At 46.2% G+C, this 14,740-nt stretch overlaps 1 protein-coding gene and 1 long non-coding RNA gene across 7 annotated transcripts in view; one reads left to right on the top strand and one right to left on the bottom strand.

The window, feature by feature from the left end:
• LOC146868075 (uncharacterized) overlaps window positions 1-6,546 on the top strand; it is a 127,549-nt gene extending 121,003 nt beyond the window's left edge. The window contains exons 3-4 of the long non-coding RNA XR_014962408.1: window positions 409-679; window positions 4,874-6,546. This is a non-coding gene — a long non-coding RNA (uncharacterized LOC146868075). The remainder of the gene's footprint in view (window positions 1-408; window positions 680-4,873) is intronic.
• The window catches only part of RNF207 (ring finger protein 207), a 1,105,462-nt gene that overhangs the window by 412,759 nt on the left and 677,963 nt on the right, over window positions 1-14,740 (bottom strand). The gene's annotated exons all lie outside the window — the stretch shown is intronic.

Raw genomic sequence — 14,740 nt, 5'->3', positions numbered from 1 at the left:
GATCATGGCCCTAAATGTGACCTCCATGACACATGTAGCCATTCACTGGCCAAGGACATTGAGGGGTGTGTAGTGTTGGACACAGTGAGTCTGCCCCGACATCGTTTCAAATGTATTGTATGTATTGCTCACTCACATACTGCATCACAGATGTGGGTCTTCTTCACATTGGTTTCTGTGCTGGCACTCTGCATGGGTACGAGATGGCCAGGTACTGTGTCCATCATCATACATGTATACATTTCTATGAGATTATTTGATGCAAGTGTACTACGTGTCATGCTGTAAGGCCTCTGCGCAACATTTATGTATTGGTGTGCTTTGTTTTTTCATGCTCCTGTACTGACACACATTGGTACATAACACAGTGTCATTGAAACTTCCTCTTCTTGTCTCCCATGCTTGCAGCTTAAAGACCACCAGGGTAAGGCAATATGGAGGGCCATTGCACACAAGGTGTGGGCTCTGGGTGTCTCCAACCGACGGCACACACACTGTCACAAGTGGTGGGATGACATCTGCCAGCTGAGCAAAAATGTGGCAGAGATTACGCTGGGGGTGCTCCCTCACAATGGCAAGTTGGTGCGCAGGAGCATGACACCACTAATGGCCTGCATCTTGGCATTGACACAGCCAGAGCTGGATGGATGCTTGAGGGCCCATCAGCAGCAAGTTGGGGGTGAGTATTCAGCGAGGTGTGACTTTGGGTGTGAGTGACTGAATGAATCCCAACCCTGAGCCAGTGGGAAGCTCTGTGATGTCTCTATTGTGATACAATGGCTTCTAAGTGGCCTCAGTGTTGAGTGCAGCTGTTATGCATTTTAACAACATGTGGTTTCTCATGTGTTTAAAACAATGACCCTTGCCCTTGACAGATGAGATGTGGCCTTGTGATATTTGCTGCAGTATGAGTGTCATAGACATCACCTGGCAGTGAACAGCAGTGAGCATCATGTTAGTGTGCATTTATATGTGTGTGCTGTGCACAACATAACATTTGTGACAACTACACAGAAGACACAAATGTGTCGTTCTTCATCCGACCCACCAGGCGGGGCACACCCTTGACGGGATCTTTACCAACGATTCCAGATTAAAAGTCGGTTTGCCGGTACCAATTACATGGTCTGACCATTTAGCAGTCCCGCTGTCTCTAGACATTTCCTGTCCTGATGTCACGACTGACACCGGTAAAAAACAATCTAAAAGGAGCTTCAAAAACTTTACTAAGGAGACATTTGCACCTTTTATCCGCAACATCAATATTTCAACTAAACAGAAGGTTGATGACTCGGCTCAAGATTTAACTGATGCCATTATCAAAGCTGCTGATGAGCTAGCCCCCCCTTCCTTTAAATCTGCAGCTAGACAGAAGCCATCCGCCCCTTGGTTTTCTGCCGATCTGCGGTTGCTCAGACAAAAATGTAGACAGAAGGAACGTGGCTGGCGTAAATCTTGGGATTTAAAAGATAGAGAAGGTTATAAGAGTCTACTACGGGAGTATAGAAAGCGAATCATTAAGGAAAAACAGGACTATTTTTCTAACTTAACCTGTTCGTTAACATCTTCCAGAGAGCTTTTTAAAATTGTAGACTCCCTTTGCTCCCTTCAGGTTCCTGATCCAGTAGTTGCTTCTCAGGAGCTATGTGATGATATATCGAATTTTTTTTATACAAAGATAGACGATATTTACATAGCCCTAAAGACGCAGAGGAACTCACTCAGTTTGGAGGATTCCGTGCAAATCACACGATTGGAGGCCTGGAATGTAGATTCCCCTCAGTCCCTTGCACATTTCCCGGCTCTTACACTAGAAGATCTTAATAGCCTGCTGGATAAAACTAAATCTTCATCTCCTCTTGACCCACTGCCCCTCAAGGTGCTTAAAAACTGCAGAGAAATCATTCTTCCTCTGATGCTTGAGGTAATGAATGGAGCCTTGGAACAGGGCATTTTTCCATCACTTTGGAAGAGAGCCATCGTAAAGCCGCTTTTGAAAAAGACCACCTTGGACCCTGGAGTGCTGAAAAATTTTAGACCCATCTCTCTGCTGCCAGCCCCTGCTAAGATGTTGGAGACCCACTTGAACTTCCATCTTTCGAACTTCCTCGACGCCTCTGGCTTCTTGGATGGGTCCCAACACGGCTTTAGAAAGCTACATAGCACGGAGTCTGCACTGACAAAAGTCATGGATAACATCCGCAGAAAAGTAGATTTGGGTCTTACCTCCGTACTGGTGCTGCTTGATCTTTCAGCAGCTTTCGACACCCTGTCTCCCCTGACTTTAACATCTAGGTTAAGGGAGGCAGGGGTAGTCGGTTCAGCGCTCAGTCTCATTAGCTCCTTCTTACAACAGCGAGAGCAACGTGTCATGCTAGGTGAATACCTCTCCCCTGTCAAGTCGTTGCAATGTGGGGTGCCACAGGGGTCGGCATTGAGTCCGACCCTGTTTAACATCTATGTGGCCCCCCTTGCAAGACTTGTAAGATCTCAGGGGATGGAGGTAGTGTCGTATGCGGACGACACGCAGATTATGGTATCCCTGACCCACTCTGTCAGTAAAACTGCCTCCAACTTTAGGGCCTGCATGCAACTTGTTGCAGACTGGATGGTCTCCAACTCCCTAAAGTTGAATGGGGACAAGACAGAGGTCCTGGTCTTTGGCAAGGACCAGGACATATGGTCAGATGACTGGTGGCCCCCTTCTTTAGGCAGCTGCCCTATACCTACCAAATCTGCTAGAAACCTAGGAGTCATCTTTGACACCCAGCTCTCCATGGAGCTACAGGTGAATAGAACGGTGGCGACCTGTTGGGGTGTCATCAAGACCCTAAAAAGGATTGTGAATTATCTGTCCCCACAGACGCGGAAACAGGTGGTGATTGCCCTTGTTGGCTCAAGGCTTGATTACTGTAACTCTGTGTACGCCGGGGCCAACAAGGGCTTGCTCCAGCGTCTACAGGTCGTACAGAACGCTGCAGCGCGGTTTGCCCTCGCTTTGCCCTGGTTGTCATCAATGACCTTAGCGAGGAAGAACCTCCATTGGCTTCCCATTCCGTCAAGGATCACCTTTAAACTTCTTTGCCTTATATTTAAGGCTCTAACTACAGGCTCGGCTGATGCTCTTGGTTCATTACTCACCAGATATGTTCCGAGTAGATATTTACGTTCCAGCGAGCAATACCAACTGGTAATCCCCAGAGCCAAGAAGGCTAGATGGGGGTCCAAAGCTTTTTCCATATTGGCACCTCTCATGTGGAACTCACTCCCCCTTGAAATCAAACGACTTCCTTCCCTTGACCTCTTTAGGAAGTCCTTGAAAACTTGGCTCTTTATTAAGGCATACCAGTAGGTTCTGTTTCTGTCTGCTATCAGCTATATATTTTGGTTTAGGCGCCTTGACGCCCACTGGGCATAGCTGCGCATTATAAATAATATTTCATTCATTCATTCAACTGTAGTTAAGCTTCAAAGCACAACATGGTGGATAGCAGGAGCTTGTGGCCATTGCAAAAGGACATTTGGGAGTCTGTATTTGTTGTGTTCCATTAAAGTGACTCCATATGTGACAGAGACAACATGTTTAGATGTATATCTATCTCACCTACAGGCACGTAGGCATGCTTACAGTGAATAGTATGTTAGGTTACAAGGAGGCACGGGCCAGCTATTTGGCTGTGTCAACGTCAAATGGGGCATTACTATTAACTGTGTATGTTTCCATGCATCTTCTGATGATTGCATAAAGGTTGCACATGCTGACTGAACATAGAGGAGGGCAACATGGGAGTATAATAATAATAATAATAATAATAATAATAATACAGAATTTTGTAAAGTGCAAACAGCTACCTCACAAGGAGGTGTCCCGGCGCTGCAGAACAAGATATAAATGTTGACCGAGAGAGCTGGAGGTGTAAACGCCTAGCGTGGTTGAGCGAAAAGCCAGGTTTTCAGCATGCGCTTAAAGCAGGCTTCGGAAGGGGCCTGTTGAAGAGCAGGGGGCAGGCTGTTCCAGAGTGACGCCACGTTTGCCGAAAAAGTCCGTCCTCCCAGCCGTGCTCTTTTTGCTCTAGGAACTGCAATCAGAACCCGGTTGTTGGAACGGAGAGAGCGGGTTTGTATGTATCTAGGCAATCGGGCTTTCAGATAATTTGGACAAGTGCCGTATAGAGATCTGAAAGCCAATGTAAGTGCCTTAAATTTTATTCTATTTGCTACTGGTAGCCAATGAAGTGAGAAAAGATGTGGAGAGACCGAATGCTTGAAAGGGATCCGCATTAATAGTCTCGCAGCCGCATTTTGGACCAGTTGCAATCGATGTATAAGGTATTTTGGTAGGCCTAGATATAGGCTGTTAGCGTAATCCAGCCTGGATGTTACCATGGCATGGATCACTGTTTTTCGGCAAGTTGCTGGCAAGAGTCGCAGAATCTTACGTAGATTTCTTAGCTTGCACAGACAGGAACCGACTTTTTGCTGGACGTGTGATACAAAAGACAGACTGTCATCCCACCGCACTCCCAGGTTTTTTGCCGAGTGGCTGGGCAAGGGAGGTTGTCCCATCTCTACCGGCCACCAAAGATCAGATGGGGGAGGGGGGCCTTTACCGAAAAAGATCACTTCCGTCTTGTTAGCGTTGAGTTTTAGTTTATTTGTGTTCATCCAGCAAGCCACATCTTGGAGACAGCCCTTGAAGCTTGCAAAGGACGCCTCTGACACTTCTGAATACGGAAACACCAGTTGGGTGTCATCGGCATATGAAATAGCCTTGACCCCCCAATTGGCAATCAGCGTGAAGTTCTGTGCTTTGCTTGCATATGATGTTTGTGAGTATGGCACTATACTGAACCTATGTCTCTGTCTCTTGTAGCATCTAGCGATGGCACAGAAGGACAGGGGACCGACACCAGTGGAGAAGCTTCTGGCATGACTGCTACACATGAGCTCACGGACACTGATTCGACCAGAGCCTCAGAGGGGGACAGGAGTAACCTGGATGAATCACGCTCGGAAACACCAAACTCCACATCATCAGACTCCAGCGGTGACTCCTCGATGTTGGTGGGGACAGGAAGTTCAGAATTTGCCTCTTCTTCCACCACACATCGTCCAGTGCCCACCCTCCCGGTTGCTACCACAAGTGCTGTCTGTGCCCGCAGCCCTAGGAAGAGTAGAGTCTCCTCCCCCTAAGCACCACTGCCCCCGTCTCCCCTGCTGCCCTCAGTGTGGAGGCGGTGACGCTTTTGCACCAGCTGTGTGTAGGTCAGACTGCTCTCCTGAATGCCTTCCAGGATCATGACAAGAAGTTCGCACAGGTAGTTGCCTTCATAGAGGGAATTCATTCGGACATGGGTGGCCTACACCAAACTGTCCAGTCTTTGTCCTCTACAGTGACGGCAGCCATTCAGCGGTACCAGGCTCCCAGTCCAGCTTCTGTCCCTTCAGCAACCACCCTGCCAATGGCACCACCTGATTGGACTGCTCAACACACACCACAGCCCTCAGGCACCAAGTCCTCCACACGCAGCACACAACAGCAGCACTCCAAGCGGAGCAGACCACAGACACTAGCCCCACAACACAAAACAGGCACACAGGGGCGCAAAACAAAAAGCTCATGGGCATCAGGCCAAGAAGCAGGCCTCAACATCACATTCATCAAAATCACCCCCATCCAAGGGCACTCCCATACCCACACCTGTTCCCAAAGACAAACAGTTGCCCTGTCTGCTGTGAACCTGGTGCCTGCAACGACTAAGCACAAACACTTCTCTAAGGCAGATTCACTCACAAAGTCAACTCCCACCCACACCTCTGTGAAGCTGGGACAGGAGAGCAAAGTGGGGTTTACCTGGACAACAGGGGATGCAGGGGAAAATGCAAGGCCACCCCACGCGTACCACCAGTTCCAGCAAATCCCCACAGGGAGAGCCACCTGCACCTGATACACCTTTGGTGGAGAGTGAGGCTGTTGTGCCACCCCACTCCGGCCAAGACAGTTGTGGGCTATCGAATTCCCAAGAAGATGAGACCCAGCCCTCGACATTCACCCTCATACACTGTTTCTCCCAGCAGCATGTCTTCACCTCCCCGTGCCACCACACCACCCTGTCCAAGCAGCCCTCAGGCTCCCTCAGCCACTGATGCCTCTACCTCAGCCGGGTCTCTCTCTTCCAGGTCCAGTCCTCTAACTGGCCCCGACAATCAGCTACCTCCCAGTTCAACTGAAAGCCAAAGTTGAAGCAAAGCCCCCCTCCCCACAGCGGTGCCTGGACTGTCCATTTGTAGCCCCCGAGCTGGGGTGATTCCCATGGCAGTGGACGGTGTTACCCATTCCCTGTGCAGTTTCTCAGGCAGACATGTGCGGACTAGAACTATGGACTGGCCAATGGCCTTTCTGTTTGTCACTTTTGATGTCCATTCCCTGTGCAGTTTCTCATGCACACATGTGCATACTTTGAATTTGTACTGGCCAATGGCCTTGCTGTTTTGTACTTTTGATGCCTATCTGGGTATTATGTAATAAAGACGGTTACTCCTGTTGTCTGCTTTGTCAATGTCCTTGCTAACTAAAAGGTTTTATGTATGGGTATTGGTTAATGTGACACATGCCCTGTATGCCACTTTGACATTGCCAATTGCTTGTTTTACTTTTTCAGAGGTTTCCAGAGGTTAACAGGCACTTTTGTTCTTCTTGAGTCTGAGGCTTGAGGGTGCAATGATGGTTGTTTGCGATGATCTACTCTTCTCCTAATCATTCTGTGCTCAGGTTTGCTAAATTGTATACGTCATGTTATACCAGAACAGAGGTGAATGCTATCCACAGGATTACTTGTGGGGTGGCCAGGATCCAGCGTTTCTGTGGGCTCTTGATCTGTGCGCAGCAGTGTTGATGTGTAGTCATCTTGTGTGGGCCTGTCTTCATAGTCACGTGTACATTTGAATGTGTGCACTTGAGTAGTCATGTAGTGTGATTGGCCTGTCATTGTCAGTAGTGTTGATGTGTATGTGCCCCTGCGCATGCCAAACACACACATGTATGATCCAGGTAATGAGTGCCTTTTTGGTTACATTGTCAGACATGTGGGCACATGTAGGAGTTGTAGGTTGAGCACTGTGCAGTGTGTCAGTGTCCCCTTGCACTCCTGGGGGAAACCTACTTGTTATAGCTGTCAGTTGTGAGTATGCAGGATGTCACTGCAAAGTCTGTTGCGTTTTGTTGATGAGCTATGTGTCTTGTTTAAGTTTGTGCTCACTGTGCTGACCTGCTCAGCCACACTGACATTATTTGTGAGTTTTCTCATGCATTGCTCTCACTCGGTACATTTTTGGATCCAGTATGGTATGGGGTATGAGGAGTCATACCATCCCCTATAGGTGCTTCTGATGCCTACACATTGTGAGTTACTCCTCTTTGTGTATATGGACTGTACACTCCTCACCTGTCCACTACTGATGTACACAGCCCTTCAATCTCATGTCTTCCACCCCATGCCTTGCCAGTGTGTGAGCCTCCCCACCACTTCATAGTGTAACACTATACTGTGGGAGAATGATCTCTGTACAGGACCAATGTGCCACTCAGGACAGTTTCACAATTAGTTATGTGTTATTTTCTTCTACAAGTTTGCACCCATGGTTGCTCATGTGCAGTGCATATGTTTGAGCAGCAGAGTCCTCTAGTTATGTTGTTTGCATCTGGGTTTCCCCGAGTTGTGCACCTGTGGGTGATGGCTAAGCTGTATGTGTGTTTGCTAAGGTACTGCTACCCTTCCTGAGTGTGATGTTATCTATGTGCTGTGATGATTTGTGTTGTGGGAGTTCATGGCGGGGCACTCAGATGTGTGCTACTGGTTTGGTCGGTGAGCACACACTGCTTGGTATGCATGCAGTGCTGCCAGTGTATGCTGCCTTGTACTTGCCTGGTGTGCATCCCTCTGATGTCCAGCTGAGATTGCTATGTGATGGATTGGTATGTGCATCTGTTGTGTTTTTGTTGTAGATGGATGCAGCGTTTGGCCTGTGTTGGCTCTTACTACTGACAGGTGCAATGTGTGTGTGATGTTCTATTTGCATGACATTGGGTATGAGTAGTTTGTGCATTGTGATACATTCAGATGTGTGTTGCATGTGTAGTGTGCATTTCCTGTGTATAGGTCACATGCATCGAGGTGGATTTTTGTTCATGAGCTTGTTTTGAGTGCACAATAGTGGTTTGTCCTCCTATTTTTGACCTGTCACTTGTCAGGATTGTGCATGCTTGTGGTACACTATGACACCATGTTCACTTGATGGCTGGTGTGGTGTCTATGTTTGTGTTAGCTGATTTGTCCCATTGATCCCAGTTAGTGTTCATAATTGGCATTTGATGATGCAATTCTTGTTTGTGTTGGGGGTATGGTCCAGAGTGACAATGTTGTGTATTCCTGTTCGGTCTAGGGTCACATTGTCTTTCCACTGTTTGGCTGCACATGGCTGGGCTTGTTGGACTTCTGTGGATGTTGTTTGTGAGATTTGTGTTTGGCTATTGTTCTTGAGTCAGCATTGCCTCAGACATTCGTGAGCGTGAGTCTGACTTTTCTAGATGCACACAAGGATGTGTGATTGGTTGTCAGTAAACTCACTGGACCTTATTGGCACCTTTATGTGTGTTTCTCACTGGTGTTGAGTGTTGCAGGTGTGAAATGGGTAGATGAGGGGTATGTGTGAAGGTCCTTCTTGGGTTGGACAGTCAGGGACTGTGACAATGAGTCATGTGTGTTGTTCTGGTGGCATACCCATGTAAAGGTAGTTGACACAGATGTGTGGCTATTTACTGTATGGCTTCTGACACTTCCTATCATTCCTGTGCCTATGCACAGCTTGCATTGATGTATCCCAGAGATGTTGCACAGAGGTCACTTTGGTTTAATTTCACTCACTGTGCCACCCATGTGTGATTTGAGGGCCTAAGGGTAGTGTGATATGTTCCTCCTCTTGCATGTGATGTACACATGCTATGTGGCTTGCTCCATGGTTTTCCAGCACAGTGCACTTCCCTTTGGGCTAGCCCATTTCTTGTCTGACATGCTGACCTATGGTATGCGTATGTGGCAGAGTGTCAGTGTGGGATCTTTCTGAGGGACTCGACAAGTAGTGTGAACAGTTCAGTGGTTGTTCATATGCAGTGTGAGTCTTAATTTCTTAATTATACTCAGTTTGGTTCACGAGTGGAAAGCAGGTGTGAGGAGGAGGGTTGTCCAGCCCCTGGGCTTCTGTGCAGTGTATTAATCTTCAACCCCACCTTCCCAGTCAATCTACCTTGCCCTTTGCTGTGTGAGGTGCGAGGTCTAGCCACACCTGGCTGATGAATTGTGCATGGGGGGGCGCAGGAGGGGCACACAGCATGTGCAGAAATGTGTGTGGTAAGCGTACTGTGGGTAGGGTGAAGGTGGAGCCCTGGGAAACTGCCCAGAATGCCCATGCCTGGCGCCGGCCCCTCCTACTACATTTTGCGCAGGTTTTCCTGAATCTTCACTGCTGCGGTGACTTGCCAGGGACATTGCAGTGATTTCACGGTTGATCGGTGACCCAGATGAGGTGGTGTGGATTTCTAGCAGGCACGACATGTGTGAGTACACTGGGGTATATGTTCCTGTCCCCACCAGAGTGTCTGATGTGAACAGGAACCATATTTCAGCTCAGGAGTTGTGTGTTGTGGTTATATGCAGAGTTGTGTTTTTACGTACCTGCGGTGTTGACCGCGGCGACATCTTATATGCTGGTAGTGGATGAGGTACAGCAGCGGAAGAACTTGAAGAGCTGGATCCATAGCGGTCAGAAACACGTGGAGGTGACCGGGATTAGAGTTTTGCTCTCCGCAGTCGTGCTTCTGCCATCTACGAGGGACTGGTTTCTCCGCTGCATTCTGATGGGCTGTTTGAGTCATCGTGATTTCTCCGGTGGTCGGGACGTCATTCCGCACGGCGGTCTTTCTCTATTGGCTCCCTCCGCCACCGTTGCGGTAGGAAATTTCTGGAGGATCCCAAAACTCCACAGCGGACGGAAAGTGGGCTATCTTTGCCCATTGTAATATGGGGGACGTGAGGACCGCCGATGGAGTGCAGAAAAGGACATTTTCTGCCACCGCCAGCACCGCGGATGTGCCTACGACCGCCATCCTAATGAGCCCCTGTGTATTGCCCTCATGATGACATGCTTTAAATGTAAAAAATCTTTTTTCTGAATAAGCTAAAGGAAAGTGAAATAAATCATGCTGGCTAATGAATTAAAAACATTGATTCGTTTTGTTTTTGAGCCATTGACAAACATACCAACTAGATAATTTGTTAATATAAAAATAGTAGTGGTCCTATCTAGTTTGTGCAAGGACCCAAGCCTCCCTGGAGTTAAAAAAAAAACCCTTTCTAAAAGTGGCATTTCTAAAACAGTAATATTAAATCCAACAATAGCACTCCAAACATATGAAACATCAAACAGCTACTCCTCTCTGATCAGGAATAGCAGCTTAAAAGTGTATTTAAGTGTATTTAAGGAATTCACAATGCTAACCTATGAGAGGAGAAGGCCTCACAGTAGTGAAAAAGGAGTATAGGCTGTTTGTCACTACCAGGACATGCCAAACATAAAAGTACATCACCTACCTTTTACATACATAGCACACTACACTTAGGGCTACCTATGGCATAACTTAGGGGGGCATATATGTAATAAAAGTGGAGAATAAGACTAGGTAAGTAGTTTTAAATGTCAAGTCGAAGTGCAGTAAACTGCACACACCGGCACTGCAGTTGCAGGCCTAAGACAGATTTGAAAGGCTACTTCTCTGGGTGGCACAATTAGTGCTGCCCACTAGTAGCATTTAATTTACAGGCCCTGGGTATATGGAACACCACCTTACAAGGGACTTATAAGTAAATTAAAAAGGTCAATCAGGTATACACAAATTGCTCCCATGTAGGGAAGAAGCAGATGCACTTTAGCACTGATTAGCAGTGATAAAGTGCTCAGTGTCTTAGGCCCAACAAAACGATTCAGCAAATAGAGGAGGAAGGCAAAAAGTTTGGGGTGACCCTTCAGAAAGGGTTTTATTTCAAACTGTTGGTCTGTCTAGAGTGGCAGGTGGGCAAAAGAACGATGGACTATAATGCTGCCTCAGTAATTATCAGTGGCAAACAATAATTCTAGCCCCGTGCTCAATTTTTTCTAAGCCTCTGCTCATCATTTGTTTGGGTGTTCTATGATGTGCCAAAGATTGGCATGCATACAGAAATCTAAAATTTGAAGGGGAGGAAGTGAATGTGCCTGAAACTACCAGATAGAATGATAAGCTAGCCAGAACGAAGCATAACCTGGAGAGATGATTGTTTATGTTGTGATGGGGGATATAGATTGGTCAAATTCCAAACCCAAAAAGGCATCGTCAATTAAGACACTCCAAACCAATTAACATATTGGGGCTACAGGATCCAATGTTCATCATTTACTAAATTCATCAAAATAACAATGCTGACAAGGAGAAGTAGAAGAGAAGCTAACTAGATTTGCAAGCGAAGCATTCAAACTTTGGCATGTCAACGGTCTGAGGGGGTACCTCATTGGATCACCTTTCGTATGTTCTGAAACATTCTGGACGTGCACATGGGTAGGGAACATGAAAGGCAGATTGTAGCAATGATAACTCATGATGACTTATACACAGGGCTTTGGGTTTTCAATTTTCACAGTAAATATTGTATACAAAAGGCCTTGTTTAAAAAGTGTTTTTTCAATACCTAAATGTGTCTTACTACTGGAAAATGAGGAGGTCACACCTACCTCAAGCATAAGTCAAAACTTCTCAAAGAAAACAAAAACAGTGCGACTGTAGGGGATAAAGAAAGAACATATTACATGCAGCAATATGCTCTGTCAAGTACCAGATCATTTAAATACCTTTATTAAGTCCAGTCTCATAGGATTGTGTTGTAAAGTTATTATGTTTTCAGTCAGTAGTTTACAGATTCATTCCATAGCTTACCACTAGATGTCAGTTTATAAGAAGACAGAGTTTATTTCAATGGTGCTCTTGATTTTTAAGAAACAAAACAGCTTTTGATAACTTATTTTTCGAAGTTCAATTTTTGGACAGTTTAAAGGTAAATGGCACAGGTTATTGAAACCAACTTGGAGAATGTCCTTTACTTTGAAATTGCATTTTAAAAGTTTTTACTCAAGTGATTGTATAGATTCCTATTTTTTTAAATTCTTTTTCACCTCTCTCTCTCCAGCTGCACTATAGAGTCCCTAATAACTCTTTCCACGTTTTGCCTTCATCCTATTTAATCATTTCTCTTCTCCTTCCTGCTCCCTCCTTCTGCCACCTCCCTTTTTCCAATGTCTTTCTTTTCTGAAGTTGGGGTATGTAGTGTTGAGTGAGTTTGTAATGACGGAACATTTGTGTCTCCTGATGGACTATTTAGAACTGTGACAATCATTAGATCGCAGTGAAGAAAATGCAGGTTTAGACTGTTGAGTTTGCAGTTACACGCAGAAGAATAAAGGCGTGTTCTAATAAGATCCATAGTCATTGGCAAGTACCCACACTGGGGAGGACGCTACAGGATATACATGACCTTGACACTCACTTGCCTGCCTTCATTTTTCTTTATATTTCCTTCTCAGTATTCTCTTCTACTCAGGACAGCCATCTGCGCCTCTCAATTTTGCCAGACTGCATTCAGAAGGTGGAAAAAGTACCTTGAAGACAGTTTAATTATAACCATCAAACAGAGAATACCATACTATATCCTGAGTGGTGTACGAAAAGTGTGAACACTTTTTTTTTCTAGCATCATAGCTACAGTGTTTCCAGACATGGCTTTCGTGTGACAACCTACTGGATTCTGGGTTTTGTATCCCTGGTTTGCTTCAATTAGGCGTATCAGACAACCAGGCCTGACATCAATGATTTATACATGACAAGGCCAGAACTGGAAACTGAGCGCCCATAAGGACATGATTTGAGGTTGCCATCCTAGGTAAGTCTATCCAAGAGCTGACTACTTTTAGGTTTCAAAAATGATATTTATTCCATTCAGGTCTGTGCTACTGTAAACAATTTCCTACCAAGCTTGCCTCACCAATCTTTCCACAGCTACCACGACATTCCAACCATAGGACAAAACCAAAGGCCACACAAAATAAAAATAAAAACTACTTGTTTTAAGAACAGTAATACATTCTTGAAATAAATGAATTACTTGTAAAGAAGAAACAAAAAACAATTAAAATGCTATGGCATCTTGTAACTGATCTCTGCTTATTGAGATTTAGAGACCAATTTTCAGGGTGGATTAGGGATCAGATTCTAAATGATTTAATAGGACCTTATTAGCAAATGATATACTGGGCTGCACTTGATTCCTGAATTTAATGCTACTATTTTATTTTTTTGACCATCAACTTTATTGATTTTATAGAACAAAGACAAAGTTACACTGACAGCACAGAGTGCAAGTTCACAAGTTTGACAATATAAAGCATCAAATATGAAGTCATAGGGTGAGCACATTGGACAGGCATTTAGCATGGCGAACAAGGGGGGATAGTGTGGCAAGAACAAGCGTCCCTCTTCTCAGCCCCTTCAACCCATCTGGTCTGCCCATTTGCCCCACACCCATTGATACTTGGCTGGACAGCCCCTGGCCTCAAATAGCGGCGCACCAGTCCAACCACCGGTGCCATTTAGCGATCGTTGGGGGGTCAGCTCGCACCCAGGCCATGGCGATGTCTCGTTTGGCCACAGGGATGGCAGTGACCAGGAATAATTTGTCTGCACGGGTCACATCTAGACGATCAGTAATGCCCAGGAGAAGACGCAGGGGATCATGGGGTACTTGACAACCCAAAATGTGTGTAAGTTCCGTCTCTATTTTATCCCAATACCTTGTGAGGCGGGGGCACGACCAGACCATGTGGAAGAAGTCCGCCGGGTGGTGCCCGCATCGCGCCCCAGTCAGCTAAGGCCGGCAGACCTGCTTTGTGCAACCGGTCTGGAGTAAGGTACACAGTGTGGAGGTAGTAGGTCTGGACGAGACGGAGTCTGGCCGAGGTAGTGATCTGTTTGGAGGCCATCAAAGCGTCCTGCCAGTCCTCCTCCTCAAGGGGACCCAACAAACCCTCCCAGAGAGCCCGAAGCGGGTCTAGAGATGTGGGGCTGTTTGTGAGAGTGCGATATATGCGTGAAATGCCAATGCTACTATTTATTGTCTCAGTAGCATTTTAGGTAGCAAACAATGTACATTTATTTCAACATGCATTTACCTAGGGTGCAGGGAAACCTTTTCCCCTGCCTATATTGCATCTTAGTGTAGTGAGGAGGAAGTCCTTCAGAACAGCCTTACACTGCCATGCATTCTTGAAGAAGCAGTATCAGTGTTCAAGATCTGAAATCTCCAAATCCGTGCATCGGGCCATTACATATCCATTCAGTGCCCAACCGGACATAGATTTAGAACTTGTGATACCTTAACAGGTGAGTGCTATTGTGCACAAGGTTAAACTGAAACAGAATCAGGGATATATCTCTATCCGCTACGCTTTATCAATTGATTTGCTGTGGTCCTTGTTACAAGTCGGGTGGAGCCGTATCCTGGGTGGAATGCAGCTCCACCCAATCACAGGTAACTCATGTTCCAACCAGGGGTGTAACGCAGGCACCTGGCATGCATGGGGGGCCCCAACCATTCAAGAGGGC

Source organism: Triturus cristatus, chromosome 1_2, assembly GCF_964204655.1.
Source record: "Triturus cristatus chromosome 1_2, aTriCri1.1, whole genome shotgun sequence".
Classification (NCBI taxonomy): domain Eukaryota; kingdom Metazoa; phylum Chordata; class Amphibia; order Caudata; family Salamandridae; genus Triturus; species Triturus cristatus.
This window is presented reverse-complemented; position numbering and strand designations above follow the sequence as displayed.